The sequence below is a fragment of the Cardiocondyla obscurior genome, linkage group LG02 (genome assembly GCF_019399895.1).
Source record: "Cardiocondyla obscurior isolate alpha-2009 linkage group LG02, Cobs3.1, whole genome shotgun sequence".
In the NCBI taxonomy this organism is placed as follows: Eukaryota; Metazoa; Arthropoda; class Insecta; order Hymenoptera; family Formicidae; genus Cardiocondyla; species Cardiocondyla obscurior.
The window spans coordinates 3,178,044-3,194,484 of record NC_091865.1 but is presented as its reverse complement, the minus strand read 5'-3'; positions in this window follow the sequence as shown (position 1 = coordinate 3,194,484).

Sequence of the window (16,441 nt, the reverse complement as noted above, 5' to 3'; positions counted from 1 at the left end):
ATATTTCAACCTGGCCGAACGGGATTTGTCTTTTCCCATGATCAGTGTCCGATGCTGTGTCTCCGGAGCTGTCGACGTCGTCGGTGTTTGAGAGGAAACGCGTAAGTACATGATCATCGGTCCAGGTACGGCTCTGTTCCAAGCCGCCGTGTTTGCGCACGCTGTTAGCTCATTGTCATCGTTCGTCCACCTTACTTTCTCATAAGGATTTCCACTTCTCTCGTGCTGATTTTGTGTTTAACAATCCCTACCTGCCTTCCCTTAGGTATCTTCATCCAGGTGGTCTTCCGAGCGCCGCCAAGGTGTCAATGTTTTGCCTAGCCATTAAGATCGTTAGCCTATCTATGCCGCGTTTGACAGACAAAGAACGATACGATTCGAGAATTTTATAAACAGTTAGGATAATTGCTTTGATATTTAAAAAATAATAATTGTTGTTTTTTGCAGGTAATAACGCCGTACGTTTTACTGGAAATTTTTTTTTAGAAAATATTAATGAAAATAAAGCTAATTGCAGACAGTACTGTATAAAATGCAATGCGCGTGTAATAATTTCATCCGTTGATATCGGTTCGGAAGCATATGTCTATTAAACGAATAAGATATTGATGGCGGTCGGTGAATCTTTGCATTGGAATTCGAAAATTCCGGCGCGCGGCGCATACATGCCATCGAAACGAGCATCAAAGAGGAATGGTGCGCCAGTGTCTTCGCCGGTGGCGCAGGTAAGGATCGACGATCGAATCTCATAGGGCAAGATATGAATGAGACGTGAGAAGAGGTCCGAAAAGATCGGTCAGCGCTATGAATGGTTGGGAAAACTGCGACGTTTTTTATCCCGTAAAGCACGCTTTATCTCTTCTTCGTTCTTCCTGCTGCTCTTCTTTCACGTTTCTCGGTTGCTCCATCAACGGTGGTGATGTGCCGACGGTGATCCTTTTGCACTTCGCTCCAAATGAGTCCTGAGAGTGGTCCGAAATCTAGCCTCCGTTGTTGCCTCGGGCAAATACTTCGGCTTCTTTCAACTCCAAAAGAAAAAAAGAAGAAATATACCAGACCTCGTTGTAATTAGGATAGTGCGCCCGCATGGACAGCTACAAGGAGTCTCTCTTTTTCTCTCTTCGTCGCTCGCCATTCATTCTTCTTCATCACCCGCCATGTAACTCGCCCTGTCCTTCGTCCTCGCCTCGTTGCTATTCTCGAATACCTGAAGGCTTCCTCTTGCTATATTCTTAGTGACCCTCACAACTTTCAATAATGTCAAGACAAAAGATTTCAAAAGTTGAGTAGCTCTCGCCAGCTCGCTGTGACTTATCCTTGAAAATAGACAATCGGCTGTGTCGACAATATTGTCACTTTCGCGTTATTTTCTTCGCCGTAATATATCACATATAATTATTTACCGTAGCAGTTATCATCATAAAAAAAAAGAAAGAAAAAAAAATTCAGTGTTGTCGAGAAAAGATATAAAATTCGTAACGTATATATTTTTGTATTTACATAATATTCTTTTTATCGTTTTTAAAAGTATTTTATTAATTTTCTTTCGCCGATAACGGCGAAAGTGTTCGAAGAGTAAATTTTTTCAGTCGCTAATCAGAATAACCTGAGGAACACGAGCACGGTCATTCTTAACTGCTGCTGATTGAGGGGCGGTGCTGTGCTAATAGGTTTCATCCCCCGCCCTCCTGCCACGGATACCACGTTCTAAAGCAGTCTAAACTTATTTCACGACTAATTCTGTCTTGTTAGCCGATGGGCTAGTACAAAAGGTATATCCTTATTTCGTCAACGAAACGCACATCCCCTCGTCGCAGTTAAATGATACGTATGGCAACAACTGCTTGACAATTATTCGTTTTCATACGCATATTGCGTTTCGGGCGTTTACTTACAGTTCTTTTCGTTACACGTTCTAGCGAATTAAATTATTTAAAGAATATTTAAAAAGTTGAATATATCCTATCTGTAAAATTTAATAAAAAAATTAATGCGAGAATGTTAATATTAACTGTTTAAAATAAATAATTAATAAAAAAGTAACGAAAGATAACGAATGGTCTGTCTCTCGAATATTATCGCAGTAATTACTAGCACGGCAGATATATATTGATAAGCGTGGAATCGCAAAATAGAATTATTTATCGTATTATCGATTGCAACGCATTTTCTCTCGGTCAACGGTAAGATGGCTTCAGAGAAAAGAGGTACCGTTCATGGGAACTGTGAGACCGCTTCTTAGAAGAATGAACACGACACAGATATCGGTCGAAAGAAAGGAAAAAAAAAAGAAAGATCGTACCATCGAATGAAGAGGGACGATCGGCATTATGGAAATACTGCTCTTTCGCAACACTGGTATCGCCGACGCAGTCGACGTTTTTACCGCGGCAGCTCCAGGCCATCGTTTTCGGCAAGTTGTTCCGGTCGAACGAGATGCATTTTGTCGCGAGATAACGTGCGGATTCGGGCACGTGGGTGGGACGGCGATAACCGGTGAAACACACGAACACTTTTAACAGCTAATTGCCGTAGATAGGCACGATAAAAGAAAAGAAAAAGGTAATCGTGGAGTTGTGTGATATCGTCAATCGTTCTCGCAAAATGCATGGGAACTAAAGCCATCCGGACCGGTGCATGCGTCACCATCAGCTGTATCCGCATGGATATGCGAGATGGTTTCAATTCATACGACACATCAAACTTGATTGAGCATCGCTTTCGAAAGTTTCGAGAGTAAAGAAAAATAAAAAAATAAAAGAGAAAAATTACGACGATATTCACTATATGTATATCGCTGCATTTCGAGTAAAATTACGTTAAAAAAAAAACTTTATAAAAATATAATTTATACTAAACATGTAATTATAAAAAAAATTATTTTAATTTATAATTTCCTATAAGCTATATGTATTTAGTTAATAAAATATTCACTTAATTTTACATTTAATACAAAACAATAAAAATATAATTTTTATTGTTTTTTTTTTTCCCTTCCCAAATTTAATCTTAATTATTCCCGCGATACTTTTTTATGAACAAAAGTTTTAGTAACCATTACGCATAATTACACATCTCCTAAATTCTTAAGGGAAGTTAGTCGAGCTAGCGGCGGTGGCGAGGAAGGTAGCCCGAAGCGGGACGGCGAGGTCGCGACATCGTGACCACGGCCAGCCACTGATTTACATATTGTCCACCGTTGAACCAGCATCGCGGCTCTTTGTTTTGGAATGCCTTGCCAAGAAGCGAGCAGAGAAGTCCTCTTCCCAATCGCGCTTCTGGGACGCTCTCTTGGTCGCTTCTTGCCTTGGTAATAGCGTCCAGATCCAGACGCCGGTGCTATCCGCCGAGCCACCAACGTCGATCTCGCCGAGAGCTCCGAGAGAAGGCGTCGAGGTAATGCATTCTCATTTTTCGAACGGCGACACCCTTATTGCCGTTCCTTCGGATGCACACGTGCAACCACAATGATTCCTCATTGATTAGAACGTCCTTTCCCTTCTAAGCATTCTGATTTTTTACGATAACTGTTTAAACATTGTGCAAAGCGCAAAATTATAAGAATAATAATTATAAGAATTTACAACGAGCTCCAAAAGTAGATAATGCAAAAACTCTGTATTAAAATTTTAATTTTTCTTTCTTTTTCTTTTTTATTGCATTAACTGTAATTTATTCGACCGTTTCATTATTAAAAAATTTCTTTATTTCTTTTTCTTCTACTGTTATTTATATAAATGAACACAGACAGACTAGCGATAGAGATGGGATGCTGCAAAATAAATTTAAACTTTATAAGTAAAAATTTTTTCTAGAAAATCCAATGTTTAAACATTCCTAACGATTTTATCTTCTAAAAGCACGACACGAAATATGCATAGGTGAGGAGAAATCTCGTCGGCAGGATAAAACGGGATCACCCACATGTGGGAAAGTGCGAGGTTTTACCGTGGGGGGTCTTAGCCCTCTTCTATCCTATCCCGTCTTATACCCTCTCTCATCCTTTTTTATTTTTTTTTTTTCCAATTCTCCCACTCTTTACTTCGGGAAGCTGTATCGGTGAGTTCTGTGTTATACCGAAGTGAGTGTCCTTTTTAAGGAGTGAGAATATATTCAAAAAAAAAAAAAAAAAGAGAATGTATAGCAAAGAAGGTTAGTTATCTTTATCAGACATTCGCAGATTATAAAAAGTAAAAAAAGAGAGAGAATCTTTTATTAATACACACCTATTCGGGGTTACAATTCTTTGCACGCTTATTTTAAGAAAATTTTGTTATAACATAGTCATTTTAAAGCTGTTCTGTGATGTAAAAACGTATTTTTTTTTTTTTTTTTTTTTTAAACCATATATAAAGTAATGTGATTCGTAAAAAAGGTTCCAAATTTACTTAAATAATTAATTAATTGACCATGTTGTTATTTTAATTAGATTAATTTAAAAGACTATCATGTACTGCTCGTAAAACTGAATTGTTTGGAATATATACTTAAATTAATGATGACCGCGATTTCTCGAGTTAACACACTGAACCTAAAATCATGCCTCTAATCTAAGTCAAATTTTAAATCGTCTCATACTTGCGGGAAAGACGAAATCCGCGTGAATTGATACTTTTTTCTCAACTGACCTGAGACCTGTTCCTTGTAAAGCCGCTCTCTCTATTAATACGCACATATTTGTATCCAAGCATCTCCGATTACCATGAGAAGGAGACCTGCTTTCGGCTTGCAATCCTGGACCACCGGCGGTTCCAGCAGAAGGATTGCTTTAATTTTCCCGACACTCGCTTCAAATATATTACAGCTGTGGCGATAATATATTAGCGGTCTGAGTAGTAAAATATAAAGCGGTCGGTAGAAGAGATTAAAAAGAGTCTTATTTTTTCTGTCTATCATCCGGATTCGAAGGTGTGCAATCGAGAATTAGACACGAATACCTATCAATGTCATTTTTTTTCCTAAGAATTATACCGTAAAAAAATTTTTTAAGGCTCTTAATTCAGTTTGAATATTTTTTATATTATTCGCAAATATTTTACTTTTGTATATTTTTTTTAACATATTAAATTGCATTGCAACTGTTAATTTAATATTTTGTAAAAGGATTAATAATCTAATCATATTATACGCGCTTCCATATTCCCACTTGCATTTTTTTCTTGAATTAGATGTACTCTTGGGTGCTTTATATTATGTTTTTAATAAACGTAGTGTGAAAATACACGTGCTACTTGAGTAGCAACATCAAGTGGCGTCACGCTCCACCCTCTCGGTTTCACGCTTCTCAAACTTCGGCGATCGGCAAACATAATCTGCGGGCAAATCGTGATTTCACGGTTCGTCAGTTACGGATGCTTCCCCCGAGATCTACGAGATCTACAACAGTACCCGATTTTTAACTTGCCGACAATCTGAAAAAAAGAAGGGGGAGAAGAAGAAAAAAAAAGAGAGAAACACGACCGGTCATTTGAGAAGCTTCAGTCTGCTGGCGCCAACCACTTATAAAATTACATGGAACGAAATTAATACCTCAAAAGTTTTCTTCCGTATCATCAAAATAATTTGGTATCTCCGGTTCTTGTAATAGATTTATCGTTAATAAATATTATATAAGAAAATAATTTGTATAACATAGGGTAAATGATTACTTTGATTCGCCTCTTTAATCCAGTGCAAATAAAGTTAAAACGTTTAAAATTATTAAAGTAAAATAAACGTGACTCTGGTGCGATAAATCAAATGCTACTTTTTATCTCCCCAAGCTTTGTATTAAAAATAATGCATTAATTATGCCCGATGCAAAGTATTTTAGTTATTAAAGATTATGACCCTGTCACTTGAAAGAGGAAACGCGACGATTAAGCGAGAAATTCTCATCCATGCATGTTCGTCAGTTCTCGGGGTGAGAATATGGTCACTCGCGATTCCGCTAGCAAGCAGATCGTATGCTCAGGCACGTTTGGGCCACATAGACCGTGAAAAAGAACCTGGAGGAAGCTCATACAACGTAGCAAAACGCGATGCAATTACACAGGACGTGCAAAGTCGACAACGCGCCGGTTAATTGTATGCACACCCTGGCACATTGTTCACCAATGCGCATTCGAAACGACCGCCCGTGAGACCTTGCTGGTGATTCTTCTCTTCAGAAACCGTAAAGACGTTCGTGAGCCTGGCGATGGCGCTGACTGCTGGCAAAGTCAAGTCGATAGGAAGTCATATATCGCTCATTCGCGAGACCTTTCGCGACCAACGTTCGCGTCGTTCATTCACACGATTTGACATGACGATCTTGTTCGATTTTGGGCGCAAAAATCAACAGGTGATTAAGCGCAATTAAATTATAATTTTACAGCAAAGAAAGTTTCTTGAAAAATAACGTGTTATTTGAACTGTAATAATATAAAATAAAAAGAAATAATAATAAAGAAAACAAGTTGTCAAACTAAGTACTATTGCAAAATTTATTTTACGTTTTTATATTTTCTCGCGTTTATTTGAAATACTTTTCAAAGATCAAAATATTAAAAACTGTTAAATATAAATTGTAAGAGAAAATTGTATTATTCTTGTAAGAAAAATGACAGCACGTTGTTACATATCAATTTAGCTTACAATAACCGTGTTGGATGGGAAAAAAAGAAAGAAAAAGAAAAAAAAAACAAGCGGAAAAGAAAAATAATAAAATGACAAATAAAGGTAAAAGTTGGGAATTTCAACACAAATGACAGATTACTCGAATATGCTTTACCGTTGCCGCCAATTTCACTGCTATTCAAGACCTCACGTGGAGTCGGACTTACAGAGATTTCAAAGTTAAAAGAAGAATTTTTGTGAAGTTTAGCTCCATTGTCGCAGTATATTATTTACCTAAAAGAGGCGGAGTATAAGACATCAAAGCAAACAGCATCTTTTTGTCGGCGATGAAGCATGGACGGACATTGTGTCGATTTATTAATGATTAAATAATTTGCGTTACTCTCGCTTTTTTTCAACGTACCTCTTTTCCAAACAATAAAATAAAACTATCTCGCTCATTTATCCACAAAGATATAATTAACGAAAATTAAGAAAATTAAGCGATATAATCTTAAGAAAATTAAATGATGAAATAATTTTTAGCTTGAATAAATTGGCAGTATATAAAAATATAAGTCTCACCAGGAGAAGCAGAAAGGGAAAGAGAGAAAGAGAAATATATACCGGCTTCCAATTCCTCGGTTCACGACTCTGTAGGACTCTGTAAAGTCATCAAACCTAGCAAATATTTGATTTAGTGGAAAGGAGAGAGAGAAAGAAATGAGGGAGAGGCAGGCGCGTTGGCGGGGCCTTAAACTCACCGCGGGCACGAGACCCCCTTAATGAAATTACAAGGAGGGCACTGCCGGCCAATTAGCGTGAGAATGTCGACTGCCAGTGAGGCTAGGGGGTGTCCGACAGGAGATTCTAACTTTTAGGTGAGACGAAACGGCCATGTGCCGAAGAGAGAAAAAGCAGAGGGTATCCTCGTCATTTAGTTGGGGCCTACCTGAGTAGCCCCGGGGACTCATCGTCGGGGACCAAACACGACGAATTCGAGAGCGCCTTGTTCCACGGTGTTGTGTGTGGCTATTGAGTTGTCGGACCCGCGAGGGACACATACTAAAACCTCGTGAAACACGATCGGGGACATGGATGCACACGAACATGCAAGAACAGAACTAGGCTCCTTTTAGAGGAGAGGAGCGATGCAAACGGCATTCTGATTGATCTTTCTCTTCCTCCGCTTTCCCTTGATCCTTACTCCTGTTTTTATCTTACATTTTTCTTTCTTACATACCTTTTCTTTAGATAAACAAGATTTTTCTTTTAATTTTATCGACATCTGTCACACTTTTTATATTAAAATAAATTATTATTAAATTATAATACGATAATTGTGATTATTAAAAAAAAAAAAGAAACATTAAACGTATTTAAGTAATTTTTCATAAAAAAAAATTAATTAATTGCGCTAGTTCAGAAAGTAAACTTAAACTGTTGTTTCGAATTTAACCGAGAAGCGTCTGAAAAAGTGGAAGTGACGATGACGGAGCGGTATGTATAAAAGCATGATAACTACGGCGGCTGTCAAAACCAGTTAACCCCCAAGGAATAGGCTGCGTTCCATCGCGAACGATATCGAGTCACATAATCTCGATCCGGTTTAACTTCAAAAATCCCATACGATCTCTTACTGATGGGGTAGGTTAAGGGCAGGACGTGAAGTTATTTCATCTTCCTGTGAGGGTGGGTGTTCCTTTCGGTTTCCCCGCTCTTTTTTTTTTTTTTTTTCTACGCGTTCCTTGCTATCGATAAAGCATGCCGTTCAATAAGCACAAATGCAGCAACAATAAACCAAATTTTCACTTTTTTCATACATTTTCGTAAAAGCAAATATTTTAAAGTTACAATCAAATTTAGCACCTGATTGTCAAAGAAAAGGAGAGAAAGATTAACAACAGGTATAATACAGTTAGCCTTAGAATGCGGCAATCTATAAAGTTTAAAGGTAACCAAGACTCCCGGAGTTTAGAAAATGAAGTTCGACACTACGGGAGGTTCTGTTCAAAGCTAATAGAGGAACATTCTGTCACGCTGATATTTTTTTATTACTACACCCTACGTTCACGCCCAACAATTCAATAAAAGATCACACTTCTGCAAGCCTCACAACTTGATTTATACGGTATATTCTTCGATCTACGAAACTATGTTTTCTTTTTTTTTTCTTCCCTCAACTAGTTTACAACATGAATCACGAATTTCAAAAAAAGCGCCGCCAGCGCGAAAATTGTTTTTCAATTTTACTAAAGAATGAAAAATTGATTTTTAAATTACATTACATTACTTCAATACGTAACAGTTATTTAACAAACGTTTTGTGAAATACTCTCTGTTTTAATTAATTTGCTTTATTATTAATTAAATTTAACTCGGAAATAGTATTAAATGAAAATTTGTTGTATATATTTCGATGACATACTGATAACGATCAACGAATCGATTGTGGTCATTAATATCGTTGAAAAAAAATTTCTCAAATTACCGCAATAATGATTTTGATGTTAATCAAAGGGGAAATATAAAATTTTGACGTGAGAAAGCAGCGTGGCGAAAAAAGCGGAGGTCAGATCTCGCGATCTCGTTGGGATGAATGAGAGGAATGGCGCGCTTGCCTACGGCTACCAACGTCGTGTTCATTGAGCTCCTACATCGTTCTGCTCTTTGAGAGTTGTCGGAGGAAGGAACAGAGGAGGGCGAGAGTGGCAGCAAGGTGGAAGGAACGAAGATGAAAGAGAGCGAAGCCGGAGAGAAGCCGAAGCGACGGTCTGGTTTTGGTCTGGGTTGTTCTGGTGTCGCGTTACCATGTGGAGGCCACAAAGGATCGCGAAGGATTCTTATCTTAGTATCGCCTAACTTGTTAACATACCTAACCTACCCGAGGAGCTCACGGAGGATTCATCCGGCACCTTGGGACAACTCAATCCCAAGTCCTCTTTTCTCCAACGCGACAACCTCCGCTCCTCTTATTTGCCTCTCTTTTTTCTTCTTTTTTTTTCACCTCTCCTCACAGTCGCTCTTTCCTCTCTTGCCGCTTCTTCCCGTTTTTAGTGGTGCCGCGTTAAGATAACGACCTTGTACGCATTTGGGTGCTCATGCCCCGTTTATATCGACCGACCTGAGGCTAGATTGACCATTTGCTAATGCACGCCCCGCAAAAGACGAACGGAAAACGACCCCGAGACATGAATATTTATCTCCTCGGATTCGATGAGCACTTTTGCTAAAGGAAAAGGTGCCGTGCTTAAGTACCAGTCGCTGTTACGAATGACTTTAAACTCCCACACTCGAAATATTCTCGAATCAAGTTCTTTCTTTATTCAATTCATTTTTTTTTCTTTTTCTTTATTTTTTTTTTTTTTCTATGTAAGTACCCACCATATTAAATCTGTCGCCGCTAATGGATTGTTAATGTCCCTGGCCTATATAATTACGAAAGACTAATTTCTCGAAATATGTTATTGCTCCTGCAATTTTATAACTTTATAGACAGCAATTTATAAATTTAAAATAGTTTACGCACGACTGGACAAAGTCTTATTTAAATTTTTGCTAAAAAAAAAAGAAAAAAAACGATATTTTATCTAATTTTGGGCGATACGTGTTACGATCTTGTATCTAAACGTATGAATGGAAAGTTATAATACGAACTTCTCGGTTAAAAGCGCGATCAAATGTCAAACGAAGGTGCCGCCGCATTTTCTTCTGGTTACAAAAGGCTTGTGGGAGCTCGGAACAAAATGCGAGGTAGAAAAGACTGATAACACTCGCGATAAATAAAGCTGAGCGAGTTTACGCTCGTTAAAACGTCGCTGGCGGACAGACCGAGTAAGTCATCCTCGGTTTATGCTAATCTCGTCGGCTGCTAGGTCCCGTCGTCAATAAATTCCGGAAAAATATACCCCAATTATAGAAATGACTCATCAAGTAATTGCGTATAAAACAAACCGCCTCGCGGGAGATGCTTATGCGACGATAACGGCGGCGGCAGCTTTGCATTCGGAGCACACACCGGACACCAAATAAGAACATAGATAAGGCATACTTTCCCAAGACGTCCGACGCGATCGACCAGATTTATAGTAGCCACTGAAAAATTTCGAAACTGATAACTGCACCTGATGGGTGCCATCACGCGCATCCATTGTCATAGAAAGATTCTTAGCATTCGGAAAAAAAAAAAAAAAAAAGAGTAAAATCTATAAGACCTAACATTAAAAAATTTATTACATAACTTTAGAACGCAAATATAAATTTTTCAGTATTTTTTTCTTGCTGAGAAAATGTAAATTATATCAGTGGAAATTATAAACTGGTCAATACAAAATTTTATATCTCATTTAAGTGTAATTAATTGCAATTAAAAATTAAAGTTTAAAGTATTATTCGATTTCTTTTTACAACGTACTTATTATACTTAAAATTTTTTTTATACTTCTTTAACTTCTTTAACTTGTCATTAAAAAAAAAATCTTTTAATTAACTGTATTGCAAGTGTTTTATTTATTTATTGTTTTTAAATACTAATTGTTATTGAACTTGTACGTTTTTACTCAAGCTAAATATTAACAGAAAAAAATTTATATAATAAAATAGGTATTAATTTAATTTTTCTTCTCTAAACATTTAAGAAATATAATAAATAAATTTCATTCAAGAAAGAGTCTCCACCGCGACAACTGCAGCAACTATCAGAGAATACTTAACCGATAATGAAGATTTCTATGATCTTATATTTCATAAACTTTATATCATAATTAATTTCCAATCTTGTTAAAAGAAAAAAAACCAAACCAAAATAAAATAAAATAAAATTTTAAATATAAAAGTGTTATAACCTAAAGTAGTTTTTCGACAATTAAAGAAGAAAGTATGTCGTCAATTCCATAAAGCATATTAATATTTAACAAATCAATAAATAAATAAGAAACAGAAAGCATACGTATAAAGATATACGTATTATGATTCAAAATTCGTTTTCAGCCGGATTTTTGTACGGTAGTGCACAACCGTATGAGACACATAAATTAAATTTCATGATAATACAATAAATTGCATTGGATGCATGTAAACGTCTCGCTGCGTCCTGTCGGAGACAATATTTTACATCCGCTTGTGCAGGCGGAGTTGCCCGACTTGGGCGCGATCTTCCATAGGACACGTCACGCATTCGAATGGGTAATAAATAGTGTGCGCGATTCCCGAATCGAATGATTTAAAATTTCATAAAAGAAGATCGCGGGCCAGCGTTGGGAGGTCGCACAATGTATATAACTCTTCTCCGCGACGGAGCCGCAAAGCCAGTTCAAGCACCTAAATAAATCGTGGGAAAGGTCCGCGTTACCTAGAACTTTTATGGGCGATCGTTTCCTCGTGCCGCAGAGTCGCAAGCCGATAGTCCTTGCCGACTCTTCCACGAAAAGTGATCACTAAGTAAGTACTTATTGCGTTCATTCCGCTTGCGTTATTCTCCGCGTCGTTTGTGGACTTTACGGAAAGTATGCCCGAGATTTCTACCAACGTTTTTCTCTTTTTTTTTTTTTCCTCTTCCTGTAAATTTATCTCGAATAAGATGTAGATAACGTTCGAAAGAAATCGTAAATTAATTTATATGACGATTTAATAATTACATTAAATATTAAATGATTATTTACGCAAGACTGAAGCTTCGTAAGAAAAAGAAAAAAAATTTACTTTGTAATGGAAATCACTTTACATAGTAATCTAAAATCTATAGCCATAAAATGTGAGATGAAATGAATAAGGAAGCGAAAGTCTGCTTTCTTATGTAAGTGTAACTAAAACAAATAAAATAAAACAAATCCCTCGAGGAATGCATCGAAAATTAATGCAGTCTCGCGGTTCTGCATAATTTACATACTAATACGTGGATTCAATGTGCTCGGTAGTTCAACGCTGGCGTTGACGGCTTGTACAACGATATACATGTATGTAGTCAAATATGCTAACGTCAAGTCATCAGTAGTTTCATCACACGTGTTTAGCTCGGCGATTAAACGCCAGCGTTAAATAAATGGCGTTTAAATATCGTTAAGATAAATTGATCAATAAAATGTTTAATCGCGTTATTAATATCTGGATAACTAATATACGGACGATCTCGTTAATTTCAATTAAAATATAAGATCGCGCATTAAAGATTTTCCTAATAAAATTTTATCCTTCGGCTAAGAAATCTTAAAATAATTATTTCGCCTAATTATGAGAAAATCGTGTCATAAAATTTTTTTTCTTTTCTTTTTTCTTTTTTTTAAGAGAACTTTGATATTCCAAATTAAATTGCAATTCATTACAAATTTGACGTATCGCCGAAATAATAAAAAAAAAAAAAAAATTAAGAATTGATATAATGGATGACCAATCGACACTTAAGTGTGCACCTTGATTGTTACGCTTCGCTGATAAAGGGATCATTGACTTTTGGGCGATCTTCTTTGTCACGATAACGATGAAGAGTATCCCCGTTTTCAATCCTGTTTCATGGCACATCCAATACCCGTTTACAGCGCGATTTTTACGGCCAATAAAAATATTAGTAGGTGATCCTTTTCCACTAGCCGCGATCGTCCGTCGTTTTCTGCTGCCTTGGTCAGTACTGACATCCCCCTCAAACGGACACGAATTCTTTCAAGAGTCTTCGGCCATCCGCAACCAAATAGATTCCTAACTCAATAGCATCCTGACGATATATTTCATATTTTATGATTTGTAGAATGTTCTCGCGCTCTTTTTTAATCGCCAGAACACCCGACGGCCGCGTCTTATGTCCGTCGACTCGCGCTTAACAAAGGAACGGCAAGATCAGAAACGTTTGTAACTTTATGTAAGCTTTTAAATAGATTTATCACGCTGCCAATCCGTTTGTCGTGCTCTACAAATTTGAATTCTCGTTCGTCTAATCTCGCTTCGATTCGCGTATACCTACTACGTAAATTTCGCGGTCTTACGTGCCGCGGTACGCGCGTAATTCAGAGCGAGGCGCGTAATGGCAGCAGAAGAATGGCGAACAAAGGCAGCTTCCAATTACATGACGTTCCTTTAATTATGCAGCATCGATGGCCCGACCACGAACAGTTCGTAGGAGGCAGCCAACGGCTTTAATTTGGGTCTTTGGCAGTTTTGCCAGAACCCGCTGCCCGGGGCGCCGTACGTGGGAACATAACCCGAACTACGGATGAATCGGTATGGGTGGCCGTCTACGCCATGCTCCACCGTGTCCTTGGTCCTTAGACCAAGGTAGTCGTCCGGTCTTGTCTTCTTTTGCGGTTGGTCTCCCGCGGAACTGAGACTCTTCCCCGTATCGAAACGAGAGCTCGCCGACCGAACTTGGAATTGGCCCTATAAGACGCCGCTTTCTAATCAACAACTTTTTACCGCTTAGCGAATTTTACCCCAGAATCAGGTCTCCCGGCGTCGTTCTTTTAGCTTCTGCTGGTGACTAACACACTTGCATGAATTGCCAATTTGATTATCGTGTCCGCTCGAATTTAAAGAACGTAACGAGATTGAACTGAACAAGGGGATCGAGTTCTTTCATTTTGTAAACGAGAAAAATACCAAGTGTAATTAATTTTTAAATTAACATTGCCCTCCTATTCGCAGTAATTTAACGGAATAAATTAAAATATCTTTTTAAAATGCCAAAATTAAGTCTTCATATAAATAACACAAACAGCTCGTAATATTCGGGTTGTTTAATTGGAATTATATGCGATCGTTGTATAATTACGTAACAGTGATTGCAGCTGCGAACAGCTGATCTTATAAAAATTGCGCGTACAAGGGGCACTGTATAAAGAAGACGATCCTAAGATTATACGCGCTACAAAGAATTTGAGAGAACTTCGTAAAGAAAGATTAGAGTAAAATCAGAGAACCATTAAATCGACTTCAATCTCCTATGTGTTGAAAAGTCGAATGTACGATCGCACATTTTTTTCAGGATGACAATGTACACGTAATGCTAATCCACTTTCATTGCAAGACACGATGTTTAAATGATACGAATCGCTGCCGAAAATGGCGTGCAATGAACCAATAATACCGTAAGAGCCGGGGTTATTTCCCTTTACGTTATTCGACTGGCAACTTTTCGTTAGACTTGTCGCTCGTTGAACATTTGCTATTAAAGAAATATCCTGACAGTTGCGTCAATCGTGAGGATTTAGTGAATGGTCGCGTCGACTTTCGAAAACCGCAGGTAGATGAATTCTTCGGTGATCAAGTTAATCCGCTCGAACGTTGATGACGATGGTCTTCTCAAGTGGGTTATAAAAGTATCACTTCTTTATGTAGCGTATGATTTATAGGGATTCTAAATCGACGTCTTTACGCACTTTACTGCACTTTTCGAATTCCATAACGGAGATACAAATATCCGCAATTGACACGTATGCGCAGAATAACATTATCGTTTTTAACAGTTGCGTATAATAATTTGCATAAATATATTATATATAGAAATAAATTTAGAAAATTTATAAAAAAAATTAAAATACATTTTATTGAAAGATTATTCAAACAATATCTTCGCTTTAAATCATATTCTATATGTATATGTTATTCAATTATTAATTAATGTCACTACGTGTCTCGTTTAATAAGTCCAAAAAGTATGTTTGATACATTCCATTTTATTACGTCAAATCTGCCCTAGATCTCACTAATACGAGACGTTAATAATTCTTGTCAAACGGATAAATTAATGTTTTGTACCTTTGCAGTACGCAGATGATAATTTTCCACCTACAACGAGTTCCTTTCCAATCCGATAATGCCGATCTGATACATTCTAATGACTTTGCCTCCGGCCGTACGATTTTTTTTTTATTTTTTAATTTTATTTCTTTTTTAGACTTTATTCGATTAGATAATTAACAGATACTTTGCTTAAACGTAAGATATTTTATAAAGTGCTCTTAAATAATCTAAGCTGTTTATCTTTGTCACGATTACTGCTCCTTTTCATTAATAAATCCTGGGACGAAAGTTACTTGTGGCAATTAATATTTTACAGAAAAATATTAACGTCTTTTCTAAGAAAAGCATTATGTTTTTGCCGCAACCCGGTTTGCACTTCCGATTATACGATCGGGAATTATTTTCACCTTGCGCACAGAGACCGACTTTTCTTTCGCGGCGTTGCTTAATGATCGTTCAGTGACAAATAGACCCGAACAGCTAGCTCCAGATGTTCGCCTTCGGCGGCATGCTATGGCTATTGGATAATTGTACATCGGTGGATATAGAAAAGAGTTCAAACCGCCTGGTACCGCCCTCGAATACTCACGATTATAGTTGCCTGTCTTGCGCGCACCGCCCCATGAATGCGCACGTTAATGCGAACAGTCAAATATGCAAAAGTTCTAAACAATTATATAACTTATAGTATCGTATTAATATAAAACCCCGCTGAATGTATTTTCATATAAATACTAATGCAATAACGTTCGTTTACGTATTAATTACGTCCTGGTTAAATTAATTTTCGTTAAATAATACATCGTTTCGCGCGTATATTTAACATATCGGCAAGTCAGAGGAGTTTGCAAATATATTCAGCCACGTGAAAAGGGAGGAAAAAGAGACAAACGTTTTCCTTCTTAGCAGCGGTAAAAGTATAATTATCAACGGTACGCCGACTTCGCGGAGCGCTACTTGAGAAAACGATTTCGGCGAACGTACCCTTCAACAGATAAAAAGGAAAGGGGCGAGAGACTCGAAGCGAGATGGATCGCGAGGCTGCAGCGAGAGCATCGTAACCGGTGTGTTTCGGCATAATTTTCGGCGTGCCTCGATCTTTATGCAGATCGGGAGCAAACATCTAGTCCGACCGGCT